Below are 26,059 nucleotides of genomic sequence, written 5' to 3'. Positions count from 1 at the left end.
GGCGGCCTTGGTGGAGGCGTACGGGGCCCAGATCGTCTCCTATGCCGCCGACACGCAACTCCTCTTCACATGCGGGAAAGATCAAGAGTTTGTTGGAGAGAGAATCCGGGACTGCCTTGCGCTGGTCTTCGACTGGTTCCAGCGGAACAGTCTGAGGGCCAACTCGGGCAAGTCCGAGATTTTATTTTTTGGTTGCGTTGCCGATCCGGAGTGGCAGCATTGGTGGCCGTCCGACATGAGTCCTCCTGCACAGTCCTCCGTGGTGGCCAAAAATTTGGGCGTCAAGCTAGACAATCAGCTGTCGCTCCGAATTCACATCCTTGGCCTGGCCGGCACCTGCTACGGAATATTGAAAATGCTCCGCAAATTTTTGCCTCTATTATCTGAGGAGCACAGGAGGATTACTGTGCAGGCTCTGGTCGGTTCGAGGCTAGATTATGCCAATGCTCTTTTTCTAGGCCTTCCCGATTATCTGGTCCAGCGCCTTCAGGTGGTGCAGAACTCTGCTGCCCGGGCGATCTTTGGCCTAGGGAGACGAGCTCGAGCTTCCGGGCTGCTCCAGACGCTTCACTGGCTCCCCATTAGGAAGCGGATCCAGTTTAAATCCCTGACCCTGATGCATAAAGCTCTGCATGGATCAGGAGCGGGATATCTGCAGCGGAGATTGACTTTTTATCGTCCAGCTCGCTCCCTCCGCTCGGAAGCCCTCTTTAAAGCGGTGGTCCCACGGGTGAGGAAGGCCCGTGCGGGAGGGCGGTCTTTTAGTTGCAGAGCCCCCCAGCTTTGGAATCTGCTTCCACTTTCTCTCCGGAGTACTGCCAATCTGCTCCAGTTTAGGAGGGGCCTGAAGACCTGGCTTTTCAACTCCTAGCCTGTTTTAACTGCTTATTGTTTTTTTTGTTTTGTTCTGATGTCTGTTTTTAGCTGTGTTGTGTTATTTCATTATGAGTTGATGGTGGAAAGCGTCGGGACACTCCTTTCGAGTAGCTGCACGCTATACAAAAGCTTGATAACATAACATAACATAACATACCTGGCAGCCAAAACGTGGAACTCCTTCCCCGCACACCTACGACTGACCCAAGACCATCTCACCTTTAGGAAACACCTCAAGACCTGGTTATTCGAGCAATAGCGGCACACCCCCCCCTCTCCCTTCAGCGCCTTGAGACCCTCACGGGGGAGTAGCGCGCTCTACAAATGTATTGATTGATTGATTGATTGATTGATTGATTCTGCCGCTCAAATGCAAAACGATGTGTAAACACTTCTGTTCATTAGTCCTAACCTCTCTCCTTTTTGTTTTGGGAGCTACAGCAAATTAATTTGGTTGGCGGCTTGAAATGTCACTTGTGTCAACCCCGTTAAGCCGCATGAGGGGCGTTTTTATCGTTTTAATGGTGTTGTTTTACTGGGCCTTCAGTAGCTGTGCTCTTTCTAGCTAATTAGATATGATATAACAGCAACTTATCTACATCATAGCAGGGCATGTCTATTCATTAAATTGACCTCGCTGTCACATGGCCGGTTTAGCCATGGGAAGAAACACCTCCATTTCAAAATGCACGTTTCTTAAGTTGCCTTCTTTTCTACATGTTGACTTTTGACACACATTTGCTTGCATGACTGTGCAGGATACGGTTCTTAAAAACCATAGTTGCTTCCATTTCAACTTCATTGGCCCATTAGCTTGATGCCTTGAACATTTAGTAAAAGGTATAAAGTTCATGGCACAAATGTTGTTTGTTGATCATCCAATAGGCAACATAGCTATCATAAGAGGATTAATAACGACAGCCTGGCTGAGGTCTCCGCACAGCATCATGGATCTGTTTATTAAATAGACATGAACACGTCCGTGTTCAAATCAGAGGAGCACTCTTCTGTCACTGCGAGATCACTGCGTGTCAGAATTCCAGCCCAGCCGTTCCTTTTTCCTTCTACAAGGAGGGATGTGCAACTTTTGACCAAGACAGGAACCTGAAGACACTTACCCTCGGGTAATGGGGAGTCAGATCATCCAGTAGTGGATTTTGGAAGATTACTCACCCTAGGTAACTAGGTTAGGGAGCGCATGGTAGGAGTACACTAGACACAGTAATTATATGCCTCTGTACACTGCTTTAGCACAATAGTGAAATTGTTTATCTATTTCACTGTTGTCATGATGCTAATAACTCTCATGTGTTTCTGTCTCAATGCTTCATTAAATATTGAAACGTCTAGTTGTGTACTTCTTGGATATATCTTTGAGTATGCACGAGCGACTAGGTGAAAGGGTCCTAAATCTGTTACCTTGATTCCTTGAAAGGTCAGGGTTGTCATGTTCTGAGACAGCACAATCCATTTGTTACCTTCTTAGGTTTAGAGGTACTTATGGTTGCACTGTGAACTAGCAGAACTATAGGCCAACATGTCCTGAGGGTGTGCCTAGGATCAGTCTGGCACCATCCCAACGTTTATGTTGTCCAACAAACGTCCAGTTCCCACTGAGAGGTAGAATCTGTATGACATGGTTCCACTAACATTGGTAGTTTGGGTTCTTATTTAATGGATTGCCTGAGTAGTTCTCTTTTGTATACCTAAAGACCCCTACTTATCTCTTAACCGGAGACGTCCCCAGCAATAGGGAATTTTCTCCTCAGCTGAGTATTATCCCATTGTGAAACCCTCTCTGAATTACACATATTCTTATGGTTGACGACACAGCACTGAACATAGTTGAGAACTGCAGACATGTGCTTAATCAGAGGCTGCTACAACATGGACTCACACTTACGGGTGGGGATGTTACCTTTGTGGTTGAGGCTCACAAAGCATTTAGGACAGAGGTATTCTATTCATGGGTAACATTCCCAGCAGCAGGCAACACAAGTAGGCTGTTTCACAATTACACTTCAGCTGAAGTTCCAAATAACTACACACCCTATGAAGAAATAAAAATTCCAATAACATACCAAAAACATAGATATTGGTTTAAAGGAGCCCTACCACAGACAATAAATGACATTAGACTAGGTCCCCTTAGCAATGACATGGCCAGTCTTAGACGGTTACACACCAGATCCTAATATAGGAAACATTACAGCACAACAGGTACGCAGATACAGTTTGTTATGCAAACCTTAACATTAAATGCAGTGAGGGCTGCTCAAGCTGCACAACCACAATTGGCTACACTGAGCATAAGCCCACAACAATCAATGCAGTCATGGGTAAAATTCCCATCAGACAGGAGGAAATTCTGTTCTGGATTTCACAAAATACAAGTCAGCTTGAGGCAGTATTTCCCCATATGGGACCCAGGGAAAAAAACTGAATTCTTACAATATGCTTACCAGTGGGGATGGCACACCCTGTGGAAGACTGTGCCACTTGACTGCTTAAACAGATCCAGACAGGGGGCAGCTTCTCCCTTGGATTTTAGGGATGAAGCTGGTGGGCAATTTTGCCACAGTGTCTGGCATTATGTTAAGTAACATCAAAGGGGAAACCACGTTGGCTATGTGCCAGCAACTCATAAACTTGGCTCCAGGACAACAGGAGTGCGAATTGCCTAAAATAGTCGAAGAAACCTATCCAACGCTAGGTAGAGATAATTTGGGAGCCAGACCTGGTAAACCACAAACAAAGAGTAATTCTGAAAAAGAGAACTCAAAGCAAGCACCCGGATCTTCTACAAAGAAGAAGTGGGACAATAAGAAAAATAAAGAAAAGGCTAAATAGCGGGGTGTATCTCCTCAACAGGAAGCCACTGAGGTAACCTGCGTAACCATGATATTAGTAGACCACTTGACAAATATCAGGATACTGATATAAGTTCCTCTCGTTCCTTTCAAGAGTCATCCGAAAAATGTTCAGAAAGAGGTGAATGGTCAGAGTGGAGATCAGAGGAGTTTGTGAAACTGAAGGACTCAGAACGGGCACCTGACTACATAATTAAACAGGAAGAAAAACCCAAATCATCTAAAGAAGATAGCGGGACTGAAAGTCAAGCATGCCACGGATATTGAGGACACTACTTCTAAATGGAGAATTGGCTCTAATAATGCTAGACAGAGTGGCGGAGGTCACGATAGTTCACCATAACCTGATGAATTATCTGGTGGCAGTAGCTCTGAGTGACTATATCCTGGTGGAAACACTGGATACGCGGGTGAGTGTTCCTCATCGGTTATACGAAATGCAACTCCAAGTTGGCGGGAGACCTACAACCACCCATTAAAGTTCTCTTTTGGGAGAACCTGTATTTCGGCTATGCCATTCTTTTGGCCAAAAAGGATTGGCCACTAGAATTCATCATGGACTGCCCAAATGGAGAAAACGTAATTTATCCTGCCTTCTCCGACCTCATTCCGGAACACGTAAAACATTCATATGCCAAGAAGTGGACTTTAGCACAAGCTCCTGCGTTATATCGCAATCCTGTGGGGTGGGATTACGGTTCCCCTTATCATGAAATACCGTTGCAGTAAACCCCACAACCTCAAAGACAATACCCCATTAAAAATGAGGCATATTATCTAGTATTAGACTACCGATATTTAAATACAGCTACTCGCACATTTGCAGTACAAAATGTCCATAGTGCAACACTAATGAACAACAAAGTGCGTAAAAAATACAAAACTACTCTAGGTATCTCAAATGGATTCCTCTGCCAAAGTATAGCAGCTAAAAGCAGGTATTTTACTGCATTTTCAATGGTGTGTTCTTAACTGCAGTTCTGTTGATTGCCCCAGGAAATAAGAATAGTCCAGGGCTCTTTCCAGCCTGATTTAAAAGAACTTCTACAAAATGTTAACGACCAGTCATTGTCCTAAGTCGGTGACATATATTTGACGGATGATGACCTTTCAGTAGACTTGAAAAGAGTAAATCGCATAGTTGTGGCATTTGCTAACATGGACTACAAATTTTATTTAAAAAAATCAAAGATTGCCCATCTCAATGTCCTATTTTTGCGATACAAGCTGTCAAGTGAAGGCAAAAGCCTGGTGATGCACTTCTTAGAGAAGTGTGCACTACTACAACCGCCATCTATGCTGAAGAGATTACAATCCATCTTGGGATTCCTAAATTTTGGCAGAACTTGCATTCCAGATTACGGAAAAAGGGTTAAACCATTCTACAAACTGATTCATTTAGACTTTTTACGCACACACTGGACCACCGAACACACACAAATAGTACGTTCAGTACAAGCAAACATGCAAGCTTTAAAACACTTACACATGTGTAACGACAATGAACCTGGTGATCCGTATAATTATGGGGCATCAGGGTATATATATTACATTCAATGAAGATGACACAGTACCGACTGAACACAAATTGCATTTATATACTAATGCAGAAATGCGTTTTGCTCAGACAGAATAAATACTCATAGCGGTACAGACTGCTGCGATAGAGTGAGCATTGGCTCAGGGGAAACAAATATTTGTCGTGACCCTTGTGCTGACCTTATAGGCTGTCACAAAGGCCAGCACTCTGTATGCAAAAGCATTAGATCCATGATGGAAACAATGCGACAACTCTCTTACCGCAACTGATGTAGACTACAGATTTGATCTACATTACAAACACAGGCTTTTCTGTAATGCAAACATGAATATCCTCAACCTAATTAAGTCATGCCTCTAGCTCAATATAATTATATCATCCATACTGATGGTTCTGTCCAGCCTGCCGTTGGGACAGAGCACTAATGCTCTGCAGCATGCACTTCTGTAAAAGGTTGTATCCAGGATAGAGAATTCCACCCTGAAAAAAACTACATGCAGTCACTTGGTGACTGCACCGTGCAGTTGGCTGAACTGTGAGCTTTAATTCTGGCACTTGAGAATATGGATCCTGGATTCCCCATACTAACTGTGTGTGATTCGTATTATTGTGTTCTGTCTAATAATGAATACTTGCACTACTGGAGCCAGAATGGATACAGAGACTCCAAAGGGTGCACAATTAAGCACGAGATGCTTTGGGAACAAGTAGCAAAGCTGAAAGAGTGCTTGTCACGGATTCATGTAATACATACATTGAATCACCAACATGCAGGCATACATGTTGCAGGGAATTCCATGGCTGATGAAGCCACAAAAGCAACAGTGCAAACTGCTGCTGCAATAACTTGTTCATGTACGAGAATAGATAGAGACTTCATGGTGACTGTCAGTGCCATGTGCAATGACACCCACCTGCAGTTAGGCTTTCCACTCAAGTACTCCTACAAGTTAAGCATGCAAAACATACTGTTTGCTCATATGCCTGGAATGGGGATAGAGTGATACAAAATTCTCAATGCAGGATAGGTATAATCCTGGCAGCACATGAGGGTTTTGCATTTGCACACACAGGGGTCGCGGCTACAATTTCTCTATTGCAGCAACGCTATTGGTGGCCAGGTCTCTACAAATACACCAAGGACTTTGTCATTAAATGCAACATCTGCCAGCAGATGAAGGGTTCCACCATAGTACACCCACAAGAGACACCTCTTCTCATTTCAAACAAGCCTCTCACCTGTGTTTATTTGGATCACTGCAGCCCCTTAACATCAGATGGGGCTTACAAGTACATCTTGGTGGCAGTGGATTCATGCTCTTGGTTCCTATGGGTCTGGCCACAGCAGTCGGCTGATGCCCTAACTGTTATAAAGCATCTGCAAGTCTTTATTGGGACATACGCAGTTGGTGCATTACATTCTGACCAAGGTCCGGAGTGTGACTCTAGGGCTTACAAACATGCCATGGGTTGTTTGGTTGTGACCCTGCGGTATTCTTTACTGTACCTTCCCAAAACAAATTAGGTAGTGGAGAGGAATAAACAGTACCTAAATCTGTCTTTAACCTCAAGAGTACTAAGCTCAGGTCGCAGTTGGGTCTGTCACATATAAGGGGTCCAGAGGGTGTTGAACAATCTATCTAGAAAATCCCTGGGTGGTTGGACTCCCTATGAGATACTGTTTGGGGTAAAGATGTGGGTTCCAGACCTCCACAGACCCAGCACAGTAGCGGCAGAAAAATGAACGTTTGACTGTTTTAGAGGAACTAACCAACACAGCAAAGCAACGTCCAAGTAAAACACACTCCCACTGGAGAAGTGAAGGCGGCATAAGCTGCTCCTGGTTGGATTCCAAGAATCTAGGATCTGGTCAGGGAGAAAACTGTGGACAAGAAAGAATTCAGGCCATCCTACAGAGCCTGTACCTGTTCTGGCTGTTGAAGGTACCAGAACTGTAATTCTCCAGGCCCTCACTGGTTGTAAGAACAAGAGATTCTTTTCAATTGATTTAATCAAATCGCATTATGTGGCCGATTCTTCGTAGGAGGCCACGTGGAGTCCTGGGTAGTTACCTGCCTCCTCTCACCGCCATACAGGAAATCCCCATGGAAGCTGCACTCAGTAATGATGCTTCCACTCCACGGCTGGGGACAGTAAACAACAATAAAGTATCCCTTCTACCTGTTACTACAACTACTATACAATCGACCTGTACAGAAAAACAGATTTCAATTCGGACTCTTGACACAAATGCTGTTTACTTCAATGTTCCACTGATCAAATCACCTCCGAGGTCTACACAACTTACAGAGCTGCCAAAAATGGATTGGACTGCGTCTGGCTACTTCAATGACTTTGATGACTTTGCTTTGGATTCGTATGCACCTCCATCTCTACCTTTCCAGCTGAGACTGTGTGCTTTCTATCTTTGGCTGAAGAAAACATACTTTGTTCCTCCATGGCTATACCTTTGGATTACAATTTTGTTTCTTTTCCTGGTCCTTCTGATTAGTTTGGTGACAGTTTTTTTCTTGCTTCTGAATGCACACTACCTGCTAGAACGCTCTGCCATACAACTGGTGAATTTAGCTTAGACAGAGGGAAGCCCAAGTAATGTGGCCCAGTTTGGGCGTTAAACCCAGATGAAGCTCCCGGAATGTGTGAGAAAAAGACGCACAATTAAATTCACAGTATAGCAACTCAAAATACATTAAACAAAACATCACTCATCTGACAATACTTCCATAAATGCAGATGTAGCTATGCAATGCAAGACACCTATGTACCACTAAAGGCAGCAGCATTCTTCACAAAGTATATGGTTAAATACAAATCAGCCTCCGTCAGGCATAACCATAACAAAAAATGGACTGATGAATGAGCACCCAGACAGGAAAGATCAGTTTAGGGTAAGTTAATTGTATGACGTGTGGTCACCTAAAGTGACCACCATAAGAACATCTGTATCCTATTTTCCCAAATAAAATCTTTTGAAGCCATTGCATCCCCAGCAGAGTGCAATATTTTTGAAATGTCAAAACTAACCTTCTTCATCATTTTCCGGTGTATCAGAGTATTGCTAATAAGGTTCCTTAAAATTAATTAGCAACTGAGAATCACCTTTTTTCTGCTCATATGCCTTCACAAATCTCACCACATAAAGCTGTGGAAGAAAATATCTGAAAAATACATGAAGACATAGTATTTGTTCTAATGGACAGTTTCCGAATTGAAGTGCTGTTTCCGCGGAGGACGTCATTCCGTTGTTTCGCTCTGCATCTAAAAGTTGTGCACTTTGACCAACTGACAATCAAGCCAAACCTTCATATATCTTCGACCTTGCTGTGTCACAGATATCTAAAATCAAGCAATACAGTTGTTTCTAACCTTTGACCTGTAAATTGGCAAAGCTGCTTTGCTGCCTCGATTAACTTCACAAAGCATCACTGACCATCTGTGGAGGTCTATGTTGTGTTATCCTAATCCATTTCTCCTCAGGGTAATCAACTACAAATGCACAAAGTTCTTGTCCTGATGATGGTCTTATGAATCAACTTTCCAAAAAGACCGAAACGTCGACTACCAAGTCTAATCCTGCTCACTACTTACCAGTCATCATTGATTTCCTTGTATTGATTTGAAATCATTGTATTATCATTTACTAGCAGTTTAGACTTGTTTTGTGATTTTAGTTTGGAGCACACACGTTACTCCTTCTATATCTCAAATGCATTTTACTGTACCCTGTTTTTATTGACTGAATGTATTCTTTCCAAAGAAAATAATAATCTTTTGAAACTACTACCTGGTTTTTGCATTTCTTCATATCATTATGTTAGTGTGGTAACATTTTTGATCTGTATTAGAGTAATTACATTCAGTTACTAACCGATGGTAGTGAGGTACTCTATCTAATCTGAGTCTTTTTGTGCTGATATTGTGAATTTTAAACGAAATCCCTTGCTGGCCCCTTTTTTCCAAAATACTAATGGACAGACAGCAACATACACTTTCTCTTAAAGACACCCCAATTATCACAGTCAGTACTCTCACATCAGGTGCTCTTACAGGACACCAAACAAAGCAACTATGTCAAGTTCAGAGACAAAGCTCTAACTAAATTATTCACTCATATTCTATCATTCAAAAAACATGTAGGGGCATATTTACAATTAACTGGTAGAGCATGTTGTGACTCCAAAATTGGTAACACTGTGCTCCGTCAGTTTCAAAACAAAAACACAGTGCACCCCTGCATTTCCACTGGCACTGAAAAAGCTGCATAGCTCCAGCGCAGGCACCCTAGCACCATTTTGCTAGGATGGCTGCACTGCAGGAGCGTTTAGGGGCACCTTCCTGCGCATAAACAATCTTCACAGGCGATTTGCTCTATCCATGAGTGCTGCAAAATGCAGCACAAATGAAAGGAGCAAGCTACAAAGAGAAATAAAACATTTCTCCTCGTATCGCCTGTTGAAGACCAGGTATTTCTTGATATTCTTTTTTGCGCTGCCCCATACTTTGTAAATATGGGGCAGGGTCAAAAAGCAATGGGTGTTGCAGCGGAACGCCCACTGCAACACCCATTGCAAGCACCTGTCACGGTAAGTGCTACGTGAGTATGGGGCATTATTTACAAGGTGGCATTAAGCCACGTTAAGTGGATTAACGACGCCTTGTAAATAAGGCGAAGGAGTTAGCGCCACCAGAACGCCACTAAAAGTGACATTCTGGTGGTGTTAAGTCCTGTAAATATGCCCCATAGAGTCTTGCTAACATCTTAAAATGAATTATTTATTCACACCCAGTGGCTTAGCTAACCTCACACTATCAACCAGTATCTTCACCAACAGAACCTGGACAACTGGAACCCATTCTACTAACGCAAGACCTGCTGAGGCCACTGATTTATACATATTTAAATACGCCGTTTTGGAGCGAGAGCCAGGTCCTAGTCCTGGAGGGAGGGTGAGAAGCCCTGTCTGCCTGTTCTGAGGGCTGCTGCTTATTCCTGCGGAGTTCCTCTGGGTGCCTGCTCCCTGCCGCCGCATTCTGTACATCAACCGGCGGCCGCTGAGAGCTGAGCGGGACCAGAGGACTCCAAGTCCCAGTATTCCTGGCGGGCGGAGCCGCCCGCATCACTGCACAGCGCCAGAAGGCGCTTAAAACAGAGCCACATCCCCGCCTCGCGAGACGCGAGCGGGACGCCGGGTGAAGCCCGGGCAAAGGGCGGGCCGTCTACGGCCGTCCAGGGCTGGACGAGGCTGGGCTGGGCCAGCCCTCTAAAAAAAACCATTTTCCTGGGTAAGCGTATTCGTTTGAACTATATGCCTTGGATCTGTTGATTTGTGTTATATTCTCAAGCCATTGATAGTATGGAAGGGAAACGCTGCCTAACTCCTGCTCCTGTAGGGGGAAGAACTACTGGGACCCTTGATGACTTTTTTACTCGAGCTGCCGAAGTAGTGAACAGGGAGATTGTTTTGACTGAAAAGCGTCTGTCGATGGAACTTTTGAGCGCCAAACGCTCCTCTTTGGGGGACCTGTTAAATGCTGTTTCGCCGGCTAATCTAGAGCCTAAAACTCTACTTACCTGTAGCCCCATTGACCTTGAAAAACTTGATTTACAATATGACTATCTTTTAGGGGAAGATGCTGCCCCAACCTTGAATGTGTCCTCTTGTAGTAGCGCTTCCTCAGAGTGTTTTTATCCTATAGAACCCAGGAAAAGCATACAGCCAATGGATTTTCAATCTACCCAAGACAAACTATCCCCCTGCCAGAATTTAAATGGTAAAAGGAAGAGAGGGACGGGGGGCATGGGGGCAGAAAACCTAAGGTCTCCAGGATTTCGGGATTGTCTGGGGTAATGTATCCTAGGAAGACCGGTGATAAAAATAAAAGAGTTAAAAAATCTAGCAAAGCCCCGATAGCTTCTAATGCCCATACCCCTCAGAAGAAAATTCCTGCTGTCACACCGGAAAAAGAGGTGGAATTAGTGATATTTCTTCCTAACATGACGCATTTATTGCGCTCCTTTATTCTACCCCTGATCGAAAGGCTGAAAATTATAGACGGGAAGCTCGATGCCCTAAGCGAACTAGCCAATGACAATACACGCAGGCCTGAAACTTTAGAACCACTAAAGACCACTAATGCTAGGAGTAAAAAGCCTAGCGCAGATCCAGCTCCTAAAGCCCCCGCAGTCAGCACCATTAACAAGGACCGCATCAGTTGTAATAAAAATTGTGCCCAAACATCAATACCACTAACATCATCAGCAAGTAAACTCCCATGTGTCATTCCATCGCCTTCTGAAACAGAAAGGAACAAGGGGAGGGGGGGAACAGCAGAAATAAGAAAGGAAGAACAGGTATTCCTGCCAGTGATCAACCTGCCACCAGACTCAGCTCCCCTGGTACTAGTCCTTGTGAATGTCACTGTTCTGAATAAGGGCACAAGGGAAAATGTTGGGCAATTAAAAAATAAGGCGGTCCATTGGATCACAAAAAATACCTCAGAGGGCAACAGTATTTGGCATGATATCTTCTTGGCTCGTAGAGTGTCTTGGATAGGGAGAAGTACAAAGAACAAAGGAGGGGATTGTATTGTTCTGAACTTTAATAGACCCGATCCAGTACGACGCATTATCAGCAAGTCCATGTTCAATGTAAGGGCCCAAAAGAAGGGCATTGAGATTCTCCCTCTTGATTATTTTTTATAGGGAGCTAAACTGCTCTAACTCAGGCAGAAAAAGTAATCAGGGTTATTATAGAACTGTAACTAGATCCATCAGGCAGGGTTGGGAATTTCCGACAAGATTCTTCCCAATTCTGCCATCAAGAGGTCCCAGTGGGCAAGTACCTAGTCTCCAAGGAGTCAATCGCTACTCAGTTTTGAGCGGACTTGAGGTTGTCGACTGACGACGAACCCAGGATGCTAGGGGTATATCTAGACTGGGTATGAAAGTTCTGGCGGAAGGAACGGGGACGCCCAGTGAGTGTGGTCCCCTTGAGGATATACCCTTTTTAGAACCTGCAGTAATATCTTTAACGAATGAGACTAAACACATAGTGGCAGATAGTGAGGTTGATTGCACATTGGTTAATGATTTAGAAAATCCTATAGGGGTACTTCCAGGGAATGGGACGATGGCAGATAGTGAGGTTGATTGCGCATTGGTTAATGATTTAGAAAATCCTATAGCGGTAGTCCCAGGGAAAGGGACGAGGGTAACCTTTTGGAATATAGCAGGTCTTCGTTCAAAGATGAACAATCAAATTTGGCATGATTTTATCAAGGGAATAGACATACTTTGCCTACAGGATACATGGTCTCTTGAGGCAATCCATATGAATGGGTTCAAAACATTTCATGTACCAGCAAGCTCTTCCAGATATGGGAGGCCCAAAGGCGGATTGACTGTCTACGTATCAAATTTGATGGAGGTATTATCTCTGAGAGTAGAGGCCTCGTCCAGTAATTACCAAATCATTGCAATGCAGGTAACTCCCAAGGTCGAGTTAATTATTATCAACATGTATAATAATGTGGAAAAGGGGATGGTAACTGATATGATAAATACCCTAAACAGGGAAATCAGTGCGATGGTGGATAAGAGAACAAGGGATTCCGTTTTGATATGGGGAGGTGATTTTAATCAGCACCTTTGTAAGCACTATCAGAGTGGATGTGGTGACCAGGAAGCATATAAATCAGAGAATCAACCCCATTTCGACCATCACAACGATGGCCTCACTTGATATGGGTTTTGTTAATATTCTGTGTAGGCCCACGGTAGAGTTTAGTCCCACTTATGTTGGGAGAGGTCATAATACACTGATAGACTTTATCACCATTTCTAACTCCCACTCAAGTTGGATAACAGATTTCTCAACATATGTAATTGGGGTTAGTGACCATCTCCCACTTGGCTTTGGTATTCAGTTCCCTGTATATAAGGATTGCAATTTGTTTGAAAGACTGGTCTGGACTAGTAATTGTACCTTAAGCAGACAAAATGGGTACCCTCTTAGATGGTCCCAGACTAATCCTGAGATCACCTATGGGAATATAATAAAGCTAGCATTATTACCTATTAATAGATGCTTACAGGACGAGGCCTTAAACCTGGAGGTGAAGGACTCTTTTCGAGAGATCACTAGGATAATTAAAATGATTCTTTTCCGTCCCACTCGAGAACGGAAACCGCCTAGTAACGGGTGGTTTGACTCGACATGCACCCAAACCCACACTCAATTAAAGAGGGCGTTGAGTAAAAAGCCTAGAAATCAGGGGGAAATAACTCAGTGCAGGCGTAGTTATAATCTGGCAGGAAAATTACGTAAACGAAATATAAAGAATGAAGCCTGGGCAAACCTCTACGAGGCCTCCTTAAGCAGGGATGGTTCTGCTTTCTGGGCAGCTGTTAAGGCCCCGTTTTTTTATTTGGGAGATAAGGCCAGTCTGGAAGTGGCAATAGCAGAAGATGCATGGATAGATTTCTTTGCCGAAGACTACAACCCGGGTGGTGTCCATAAATTGGTAGACAGCGGGAGTAAGATAAAGGGACCTGGGGAGGCTGGTTTTCTGCCAATTGCCCTAGAGGTGACACTAACCGAAATCCAAAACGCCATTGACCAGAGTAAGGGAAATAAGGCCCCGGGCGCTGATGGCATCCCCATAGATCTTTTTAAACATCAGATCGATCTATGGTCTCCGCTTCTTAAGCGGGTACTTGATGCTAGCTGTGAACTGGGCTTTATTGATACTTGGGCAGAATCAATAATCATCCCCATATTTAAGAAAGGGGACAGGGAGAATCCCTCCTGTTATCGTCCCATATCCCTCCTAGACTCTTTTATGAAAATTACAAGGGGCGGAAGAGTCTAATATCCTATCCCCTGTGCAATATGGGTTTAGAGAGGGACGGGGCACAACAGAACAAGTGTTAAATTTTACATTACTCCTGGGAAAATACACACATGTAAAGGATGGCAAACTCTACGCAGTGTTTGTTGATTTAAGCGCTGCGTTTGACTGTGTCATTCATGATCATCTGTGGCAGATTCTGAGAGACATGAAGGTGGACGAAGTACTAATATCCTTCATAAGACAATTATATGCTAGCGCTAGGGCCAAAGTGAGGTTTGGCACTAAGGGCGAATGCAGCAAGCCCTTTCATGTCATGCGGGGTGTGAGGCAAGGGTGCGTACTCACCCCTTTTCTTTTTAACTTGTATACCAACGACTTAGAAAAGGAACTAGTGGCTGAAGTATGTGACTCCCCGCAAGTTAAGAACCAACCCATTGTCTCCCTCCTGTACGCAGACGACGCCGTCATTATGTCACGGACTCAAATTGGCTTACAAGCGGCCCTGAATGCATACTTGAAGTTTATGGATAGCAGGGGCCTCAAACTTAATGTATCCAAAACTTTTGTAATGACGTGTGGAAGACCCAGGAATAAAGAGTGCCGATTATTTGCTGGGAAGGAAAAAATCGCTTCTACTAAATCTTTCTCTTACCTGGGCATAGTACTTGAAGAAACCGGGTCCTGGGGGCCAGCTATCAGAAATAGGACGATGTTTTTCAAAAGAGCCACTGCTGCACTTATGGCATTCTCCAGAAAGATGGGAAAAAGACCCCCAGAAATTTTGTTGAAAATTTACAACGCCAAATGCATTAGCACAGTAATTTATGGAGCGGGTATCTGGGGAATTGGCAATTGTAATACTATGCAAAAGGTAGAGAAAGCTTTCTTAAGATTTATCCTGGCTATCCCGGCAGGTTCTCCTGTTTTTAATTGTCATGCAGAGTTGGGCATAAGATATGTGAGCGATTTAATTAGCATGCAACCTCTTTTGCTTTGGCATCGAATCTGGACTACCCCTGATCTGTTGTTAAATAGAGACATTATTGCGGATTGTATGGGGTTGGACAAAGCCAGTAAGATTCCATGGCTGATGTATACATTGAAATTTACAAGGGATTTAGGAAAACCGGAGTACTACCACCAGCCAGACTCACTGTTCAACATTACTAGAAAAGACCTGAAACAGTTGTGTTGGTACCATGTTGAATCCCTGAGACTAGGTGTGAAAATGAACAAAAATCTTGTCATTCAGCATCAACTCACCCTAGCTACCTATACTATCCAGCCTTATCTGACTTGGTGCCTGGAGGGCTTTGACCGGTATCTTTTAACACGTTTCAGGTTCGATGTCTTTTTTCGTCTAACCTCATTCCCTAAAGTAAATGATTGGGGTAGAAATCTCTGTAAATGCCCGTGTGACAATTTGTCTTCCCAATCTACTCTGCATGTTATCTGTTTTTGTAAATTTTATATGTTGGAGAGGTCTAGATGGATCAAACCACTTTTAAAAAAAGTTTGGTACTTGGAGGCAATGTCACCCAGCCCTACTGTTTTTATTATCTCTAAATGATGCAACCTGTGTGGCTGTCATGCTAGGTTTTTTAAAGAGTATTTTAAAGAAAAGGAAAAGCTTAACTATTTGTTAACATATGAATGTTTTTAAACCATGTTGCTGTGAAATGTATCTGCTGCTTTTATGATTTTATGTACTTAAAATTGAATAAAGCTTTTTCAATCAATCAACATATTTAAAAACAACTGTCTATAAAAAACTCCACCAAGAAATTCAGCACTGTTGTCTACAGATCAGGATCAGCACACCATTGAATGCTATAACAAACCCACTTTTGTCTAAACAATACAAATGCTTTGTAGGTCCTGGAGCTCGGAGTCCCTGATAGGAGCCCAGGGTCCCTGATAAGATCCAAAATATCAGAAGAAAGTCCTGGCACCGATCAAACTCTCCTGATATCTTCCCAGTCACCAAATGAAGATGAACTAAAACCATTTCAAGATACTTGCCAGCATGGCATTTTACTGTAATATCTGCATAAACCGGGGTAATACAACACATCATCTACGTGGGTATGTATAAGGATTCATTCTCACCCAACTGTAATCAAAAGCACCCACCTTCATTGCCTTGACATCTGGATGCAAACTGAAAAAACGTGGAAGCTGACGTGAAAGCCAAGTAGGTTAACTAAAAGATCCACTTGGAATGTACCATATAGCCCTTGTAGGGTGCACAATAAATACCTGTTTGTCATCCAGTTGATGGAACTGTGAAGGTTCTATAGATGGTAATGTTCCATTCTTTAGCCAAGACTTTGAAGGTTGTGAGCCTAAAGGGAAATGTTGTCACCAGACAAAAATACCAAAACCTTTTTGCCAACTCAGATTGTTTTTTTGACCTGAGACCACCCAACTTGTTGCACGTACCTTACTGCAAACACATTGCCTATTTTCCTTGTATAAATATTAGTAATACATTTACTGCACTTTTCCACATTATTTAAGTTACATCTAAATCCTAGGATAAAACAATATAGGACTTTACCTTGTTTACCACAAACTCCATGCTCTCTAAAAATACTTTTGTCATCTTTGTCTTAGGATGTTGTCTAAATAAATAATTGATCTGAAACCCATTGCTCATTACCACAATACCAGACAATGCTAAACCTTTATGATGTACAAAGGGGCTAACTAACTGCAAGGAAATATATCTTTTTGTATGGTCATCTACAAGTTTGTGGACTGATGCTGCTGGTTTTTTGACTCTGAGAGTGCAGTGAGACCTGCTAACCAGACCTCAGCGCCTGTGCCCTTACCTTTAAACTGATATGTCGAATTGGCTTTTACCCAATTGGTTAAGCAACCCTACCTGTAATTTCCTAGTAAATGGTACTCAGGGTACTCAGAACATATAACTTAGAGGGTCACCCCAGGGATTGCGGCACTGGGTGTGCCACCCTTGGTGTGAAATAAGTAAAACGAGACTCCCTACCCCCCACTTGCAGGATGGAAGAACAAAGCTAGACTTGCCCCGTCATATGTGTAATTCACCCCAATGACAGGCTTCTCAAGTCCTACACAGGGTGCAACATGTCCCTCGAGGAGAACATGTAATTGTACGTGTTCTGATGGTAAAAACAGGATATTGTTTTTACTGTGGAAAAGTTTGGTCACTCAATTGGCTAATATAGAGTTACACACTGACCTCTTAGCTGTGCTAACTGTGGAGCGATGCAACCAAAGTAGGTCATCCAAGGTATCAAACAACTTGATACATTAAGCCAGACTTGAGTCTCAGGTCAAGATTAATGGAACAAGTTGCAGTGTGAAATGGTAGCAAAGTTGCCACCATGTTGCCTTTGGTCCCCTGTGCACATACTAGTTGCACACGGGGTCCTTTCGCCCGGACAGCTTTCTGCCCTTCTGTACAGATGTGCTGACAACTCTCATGAAAGGATACAATAGGGATCTGCTCAGTAAGGAGGTGTCACCTCCATCCTGCAGGATGCCACACAGGTGTTGGCCCAAAAGGCAAGCTTCAAAGGAGAAACCGCCTTCGAAGAGCAAATAGGTAACACTTAGGAAAGGGGCTTCTCCATTTTTTAGGCAGACAGGCTGGCACTAGAGAAAGGAGAGGGGAAACCAGTTGACAATCCGGTTTTACAGGTATGTGTAGTCCCTTTGGTAGCCACATCTCTAGGTTGGGCTAGGCAGCTCCACATGCCGGGAAGGGGTCCAAGCCCAAGCTTTTTAGTGAACACATTTCTAAGTGTCAAATTTGCCAATGCCTGTTCCCGGTTGAGTGGAATGCTTTGATTTACCGTACCTTGTAAATTCCATATCTCTGGAACCACCCAGTGGATCTTTTTTGTTGTGGTGTCTAAATTGCATAACAATACAGTATCTTTTTATAAACCGGTGTTGGTTTTCTTTGGTGGATTGTCGGTTTCTTCAATTGTTTAGGTGCTGTTTAAATGCTTTACACTTGTTTCTTTATGTAAGCCGTGCAGGTCAGAGCCACAGCTACCCAGGGTTGAGCTGAACATTTGACACATGAAACCTAAGGGTCTTAAAGGGGTTGGTAAGTGTATTACATGGTCAGGTTGCACAACCACACCATATAAAGTAGAGAAATAACCTACTTTTCACTGAACAATGAATGGAAACCATCTCCTTTAACTCTGATAAGCACACCAATCATATCTTCCTTGTAGATTTCAACATACGCTGGAACCGCACACTGATCACCTTCAAGGCCTTCCTCACCGACCTCAACCTTACTCAGTTTTATAATGGCCCAAAACACATTAGAGGCTCAAACCTCGATCTAATCATATCTAAGGACAACACCATCCAACTTGAATCCAGAACCCCCTGTGATTGGTCACACCACTACCTAATCTCCTTCCTAATCCTGGAGAAGGTGTTGACCAACCTCTTAAACCCCGACAATGCTCCAGGGACTTGAGAAATGTTAATCTATTCAATCTAACCTCTACTTGTCACAACTTCCTGATGCCACTCACAAACATGAAGAATGTTAATAATCTTATAACACTATATACAATCCATAACGGACACCCTTGATATGATCGCTTCTAAGCAGCTAAAAAGAATACTGCGCCAACATTCTAAACACTGCTTCAACCACAGCCTCAATGAGGAAAGACGCAAATTAAAGCTTGCTGAAAGAGCATGGAGAAGTTCTCCTTCCACCACCCGCCTTAAGCACCTGAGGTCGACAAGACACTCCTTCAATAAATAAATCTCAAGTTCCAAAGCAGAATATTTTAGGTCACAACTAGATAATGCCAAAAATAGATCCAGAAAAAACTATTAAATCATCGAACAATAAATGATATACATCTCTAGCCTACATTCAGCTGACGATGGGTCCTTACTGTAGGAGGCTGGCTTAGTATAGTATATGGTGGCTTACTTATGTAAGTATAGCACCTTTCACTAATCCACACAACCCTTATTGTGATTTTATTAGTCTTTGACAACCTTAGAAATCTCTCTAAGTGGTAGCTGTGGAAGCAGCCTTCAGGCTTAGTCCAGAATGAGTGTAAAGCAGCTTGTTTTACCAGTACTAATCCCATAGTGTAGGTTAAATGAAAAAGAACCACGCAGTGTAGTTATAAAAATATGTATTTATTATAAACACTCACTAATACATTGCAATATCTCATACTCAGACATATAATCACAATACACACAATACTTTAGGAATAGAACACATAAGTAGCACAAATACACAGGGGTCTCCAGGGGGAGACCAAACCATATACTAAGTAAGTGGAATGCGAACCACGACCTAAGTTGAAACTGGACCCAGAAGACGTAGAGAGCCGGGGACCCAAGGAACCACTCAAGGTAAGTACCCAGGACCCCCATGGAGGATGTGTGCAGAGTGGGAACACAACCATCTGCTCAATACAAGTCAATGGGTAGGTCGCTGTGGCAGTTTCTAGGAAGAAGGACCCTTCCCTGAAGACCCTGAAGAAACCCAGTGGAAGATGGAAGGTTGGAGAGTCACCTCACCTGTGGCTACCCCGGGAACCAGGATACCTACACCAGGGAAGCCGGGTGCATAGGTGTGAAGTGTCGCTGGAAACTTCATAGACCACAATGGAGGACTTCAGTGAAGATGCCGCTGGTGGAAAAGGTGAAAGAGTCTGGAGGAACTCAAAGGTGGATTCAAGATAAGAGGTACCTGCAAGCAAAGGGGACATAGTCTATGCCACTCAGGAGTGACCAGGAGGCACAGGAGACGAATACCGACCGATGTCGGGGATGCGGGAGAGTTGGCGGTGACCTTTGAGCTGCAGTTGTGCGGACCAGGTGATGCTGTGGAAGACCAGGAGCCATTTAGAAGCTGTCCCACGTCAGATGTCAAGTGCCAGGGTGTCGATGTCTGCAAGCCTTGGCAATGGAAACAAACGTAGAATGCAAAAAGGGTGCAGGGTCGGGACTAGCATGGTCCAAGTGACTCACCACGAGCAGGTAAGTCACAGCAGGCCCAAGCAAGCAGGGGAGCCCACAGGAGTCAAAGAACACCCTCAAGAGGACCCACGGGCCGAAGGCACAAGAGTCGCAAGAGGACCTCGAGCAGCTCACCAAATGATGAAGGCCCACAGAGCAGAGGATGCGGTACGGATGAAGATCTTAGTTGCAAGAGATGCCTGCAGCTGGAGCTGCTTGGAGCCTGAAGCTCTCTGGTGAAGAGAGTCAACAAGCTTTGCAACTGCAAGTTGACGTGGTGCACTAGGGTACTGTTCTAGTGGTTCGACACGGGACACTGGCTTCAACCTTGCTGTGAAGACAGTGCAGGCCTCAAGGGATATGCAGAACCACCACCTTTATTGCTAAACCTTTCAAAGTCTGTAGGAGCTCAGGAACAGCAGACCGGTCAGTTTCATTGTGGTACCTGCAGATGCAGGGAAGTGACTTCTTCACTTCAAGGGAGATTCCTTTGGGTGTCTTGGATGTCCACAGGCCTGCAGAAGAACCTGTATGGAGCACAGGCACAGATGACGCAGAAGACTGGCAGAACGACTACACCAGGAGCAGCAGGAGTCTTCTCAGTTGAGGTCTTGCTTCCCTAAGTTAAGTCCAGTGAAGTCCAAAGTGCCCAGACTGTTGAAGATGAAGTGGTTTTGGATCTGAATCTTGTCCGACGACAAATCTAAGGAACCACCCACAGGTAAGCCCTTAAGTACCCTAAGGAACAGGTTAGAATGATTCAGAGGTCCCTCACACGGGAAGGACTGGACAGTGGGAAGGATAATCCCATGTCCTTTGGTCAGTTTCGCGCCAGAGTGGGAGCCAACTGCTCCCTGAACTTTTTCCAACTGGTGTATGCAAAGAGTGCACCAAATGTGCCTTTTAAAGCAGTCTAGTGGTGCTGGCAAGTGCCCCCATGCTGTCCCCAAATACTAAGTCTTGTCTGTGAGGTAGTCATACCTCCCTGTGACAGGAAACCTATTGTCCTGACTTCCCCTGCTTGAGCTTGGCTCAGCAGTAGGAGGGCAGAATTGTTTCTCTGGTTGGCAGTAGTCATAGTCCCGGTGTGGAAGACTGGTACCAGGAGCACTGAGGGCTTCCCGAAAGGGTCCTACGGTGCATGGAATCATATCTCCAACACCGTTTATGGCATTGGGATATGATTCCAACATGTTTGATACCAAACACAGCAGGGTTTGTTACAGCCACTATAGAGTTATCCATCGCATAACGTTGCATGGCCACTCTATGTATCGTAATGGCTGATGCACTTACAACCCGGGAAAATGGACTCCGTGGATTGTAGGGGCGTCCTGCTCATGCAGGGGGACCCTCACACTTATAACCGAGCACCCTGCTTTCAGGATTGAAAATCCTGCTTTTGGGGGTGACTTATAGGTTTTCAGTGCAGTGACCTCAGTTATGAGGACCTTTATATCTGTCATAAGTGGTCCAAGCACCAGCTTACACACGCTGCAATGGTAGGCCTGTCATCACAATTTGAGTGGTCTCCCATGGGTGGCATAATACATGCTTCAGCCCATGTTGGACCCCTGGTGTACCTAGGCCCTGGGGGTACCTTAGTACCATATACTAGGGACTTTACAAGGGTGCACCAGTAGCCAATCTGGGGTGTACCTAAGTATTTCACCATATCCAAGTTAGAGAACAAACACAGAGGCTGGGGTCCTGATAAGCAGGATCCCAGTCAGGCTAGTCAGAAAAACATAATGACACCAGCAAAAGGTGGGGTGACCATGAAAGCAGATGCTACTTTCCCACACTTACAAAGTGGGAAGGATTTCTCCACCTATTTCATGGAAAAGGTAAGAACAATTGAACCTGATCTCCACTGTGATTCACAGTTTCTACTAACTCAGGCTCATACCTGTTCAGCAGCAGGATAGTTCACCTCCCTGTGGCAACACTACTAATAAACAATGCCTCATGGAGTGCCTTCAAATTCCCAGAAGAAGCAGCTTTACTCAAAATATTAACTACAATAAAACCCTCTAACAATTTCATTGATCCTATGCCCTATAGCTAACAGCTTAGCCCTTCCTTACTGCCTCTTTGGACTAAGATTGTGAATGCATCTCTATCTCATGGCTTGTTTCCAGACTGCTGAAAGATAGGACAGGTCACCCCTATTCCCAAAAAAATGAATGCGGACCTATCTGCCCTCTCCGATTACCACCGAATCACCAACATCTTGACACTAACAAAGCTATTAGAGAAGTACGTACACCTATAACTCTGCAACCACATTGAGCAATTTCAACTCCATGATCATCATCAATCTGGATTCAGAACCGGCCATAGTACTGACACAGCTTTATCACATATTGTCGATGACGCTTTGAGAATGTTAGATCAGAACAAACCCTGCCTGCTTATACTACGTGATCTCTCCTTTGATCTCTCCTTTGCTTTTCTATGGTAAAACATGATAATATGATCGGCCTTCTTGAGAAGAGGATGAGGCTATCTGGTCTGGTATTAAATTGGTTTGCCTCATTCCTTCACAATAGATCACAGAGAATCTAAGTAAACCAAAACCTATTTGACACCAAACCAGCCACGAATGGTGTCCCTCAAGGATCCACATTCTCTCCCACTCTATTCAAGCTGCTCATGGAACTGCTTACCGAACTTCTCAAGCTCTCCAATGTTCACTACCATATGCACGCTGATGATACACAACTGTATTTTATAATGTTCTCATCCGACCACATCAAACTGCTCAACTGTACCCTACTGAAAACACAATGGCTGACCCGCAATCACCTCAGACTTCACATGCTCAAAACCAAATTCCTCCTAATCGCCCGTCAAAATCAGTCTGCCCCCGTAGAAGAATGGCTCAAACAACTCACTGCTCTCAACTGCATTCCACACGTAATCGATTCCACTAGATCTCTAGGTATAATGCTGGACAAATACCTGAATATGCAGAAGCATATCAGTTCCTCCACCAAGGGAACCAACTACCAACTAAATCTACTGATGCCAATTAAACTGTTCATGTCCCCAGTTGATCTTTCAGCTAGCAGCACAATCCCTGGTCATCTCCCGTTTGGATTATGGAAGCGTTACACTGGCAGGCCTACCCAAAGTGAGGCTGGCACCACCCTAAGTGCCACATTGAACTCAGCTACTAGGCTCATCACTAGATCCAGGAGTTTCAAACACATTACCAGGACCTCAACCATTTAAAAGGGCTCCAATTTGAAGGTAGAATCCAGCTGAGGGTAGCTTCCATGACTTATAATGCCCTTTACTACAACACACCTGTCTACATGGATAAAAACGTGAACTATCTGGTAGTAGTCACTCTTGAAGAGGTTCTAGCTCCCTACTGCTGAAGCCACAGAAGTTCAACAAAAAACAACTTACAACTTATACCTGTCTTGCAACTCCAAGAATATGGAATGCACTTCCTTCAGAAACCAGGACAAACCCCTCTCCTAAATTCTTCAAAAAAAGAAGTAAAAAAGCTTTGTTGAGTGGACTCCTTCCTACACTATCTATACTTAATCATCGTGCTGGATCATTTACATGTGGACTCCTTTTGGATAATGGTCATAACCAAGTCGCTGTAGTTTTCTGTATCTGTTTTTGTGTTTGCATTGCTCCCTAAGCTTGGCTTTTATGTATGTATGGCCAGACTGCTACAGGAACTGTACAGCGCTCTGATATTAGGATGAGTCATGTTTGTGCTTTCTAGAATTCCACAAATAAATAAATATCAAATAAATAAATGTAATACACCCCACTTCTTCACACTAAACCACACCAACAAACTAAAAAGAAGACAAATGCATCTTCAATTCATTCTCTTAAATTAAAACGGCAAATAATTCTGGTAGTCTCCAGCAAACAGTAATTGTCAGATAAGTTCTTTTCAGGTCAGATGGGGCTTCACCAAATCTCTGAGGAGTTGAATCCCCTCCTTTTCAAAATGCGTGTTATACTACCCAGTCATTCAACTCTCTTAGATTTATTACAGGTCACATAGCTTTGCCCATTTTCACCACAGTGTACAAATCCCGACACATTCTCCTGCACGTGATAAAAATCAGTCATGTGACAATGTATTTTGAATTAATAATGGATGAAAAATATACTCCCTTAGTGATACAGCCACCGGTCCTTACATGCATTTTTAACATCACTGCCAACCAAAGCATCTTTCCTATGTGCCTCCTATTTTGATGAGCCAAAATCTGACTAACAAGTTAACTCCACTTCCTGAGATCTGTTAAATGAAAAAGGGAATTGCCTTTTTTCAATAGCTGACAATCATTTCTTTTGAATTAGAACTCTATGGTTGTGACCTTAGTAATTGCAATAGCCACCTCAATGCAAATCCAAGAGCTTTGGCACACTGGCCTTCTCATTTTGAACCTAATTTCCAAATTCCCAGGATTTTGTTTATGGATAGACTTAACACACTCCTCATAGCCAGTGATGCCTTAGCTACCGTCACTCTCACCAACAGAACAATATATTTCCTATCTTGATACAATTTCATTTGCATAACTGCCACTATAGCACACATACTGGGTCTGTAACAATTAAAGCAACCTAACAAAGTCATCCTATAACTGATTAACCTTTTCTCAACTTCCCTCTTCACCGACTAGTTTATTTTACTCACCATGGAACCATTCTTCCATAGACGCTGGAAGTAGGGGTGCTGGAGGTGCCGCAGCACCTCTAGAAATAACCATGCAGAATTCCGAAGGTGAATGGGCAGTAAAGACGCTTTACATTTGGTGTTTATCTTGTCACAATTTCTGTGCTTCAAAAACAAATGTCAAATATCATCCTATGTCTTCTGATGAATTGCTGCTTATTCGGAAACGGCAGTGTATTTTTTGTTTCTTTAACACAGAGAGTATTTTGTGAAAGTGGTCTAGGTGACAGTCCTACTTGGGTAGAGGAAACGAAAGGCTGTAGTATGTCTAATTTTTTTCCATCCCACAACAACATTTAAAATTGGGAAATGAACTATACACAAATTTATACCTATATCAACCCTTATGAAAGCACACATATGAAGCACTTTTTGTATTCTTGAAGTATGATGGAAACAAAGGTTTTATTGAGATCAGCACAAAACAAGATACTTTACTTCGTGATATCCAAATGATAAATATTCCCTGAAACCCGATTTCCACACATTATCGGTTTTGCCAGTTAAAACTACGTGTCTATGCAAATGTATTGGCCATTTCAACGGAAAATGTCAATGATTGTCCTTTACTACATTAGTGCTCCAAAATGCACCAACAGCTACATACCACACCCATACCACTCTCCTTACACAGTTTTTGTTTGTATGTCACTTGGGTTATACCCAATCCCTTTTACCTCAGTGATATAACATTAATGACAGTAGCCCTACCCTAAAAATTGTCCAGCATCACAGCCTTCTCCAATCATAACTGATATGCCATTCTTCAACTACAAATGCCCACTTTAAATAAATAAAATTTAGAATGACCAAGATTACATTTCAGAGTTACTTCATCATGATTTGACAAACAAATATCATCAAATTGCCTTTTACACTACAAAGATGTCACCCAATCCAATCACCTAAACGCACCTCTCATCCGCTATTTGCCCAAAATATGGTTGACGGGAATACCATTTTTTTGCATTTGAAAGAATCCAACCTGCCAGAATGGTCACCACACTGACCAGGACACTACTTGGCTCAGGTGGTCAGTGACTGCAACTTTAGGTACCGGCATGTTACTCTAAAATAGCAGCGTGCTGTACTCCACAAGACAAAGACTCCTCACACCTGCCTTTGCACGTGACTCCAACTTCACAGCGAGCCCTCTGTGCCTTTCTTGCGGAGTCA

This window comes from Lissotriton helveticus, chromosome 6, assembly GCF_964261635.1.
Source record: "Lissotriton helveticus chromosome 6, aLisHel1.1, whole genome shotgun sequence".
NCBI classification, from domain to species: domain Eukaryota; kingdom Metazoa; phylum Chordata; class Amphibia; order Caudata; family Salamandridae; genus Lissotriton; species Lissotriton helveticus.
This window is presented reverse-complemented; position numbering follows the sequence as displayed.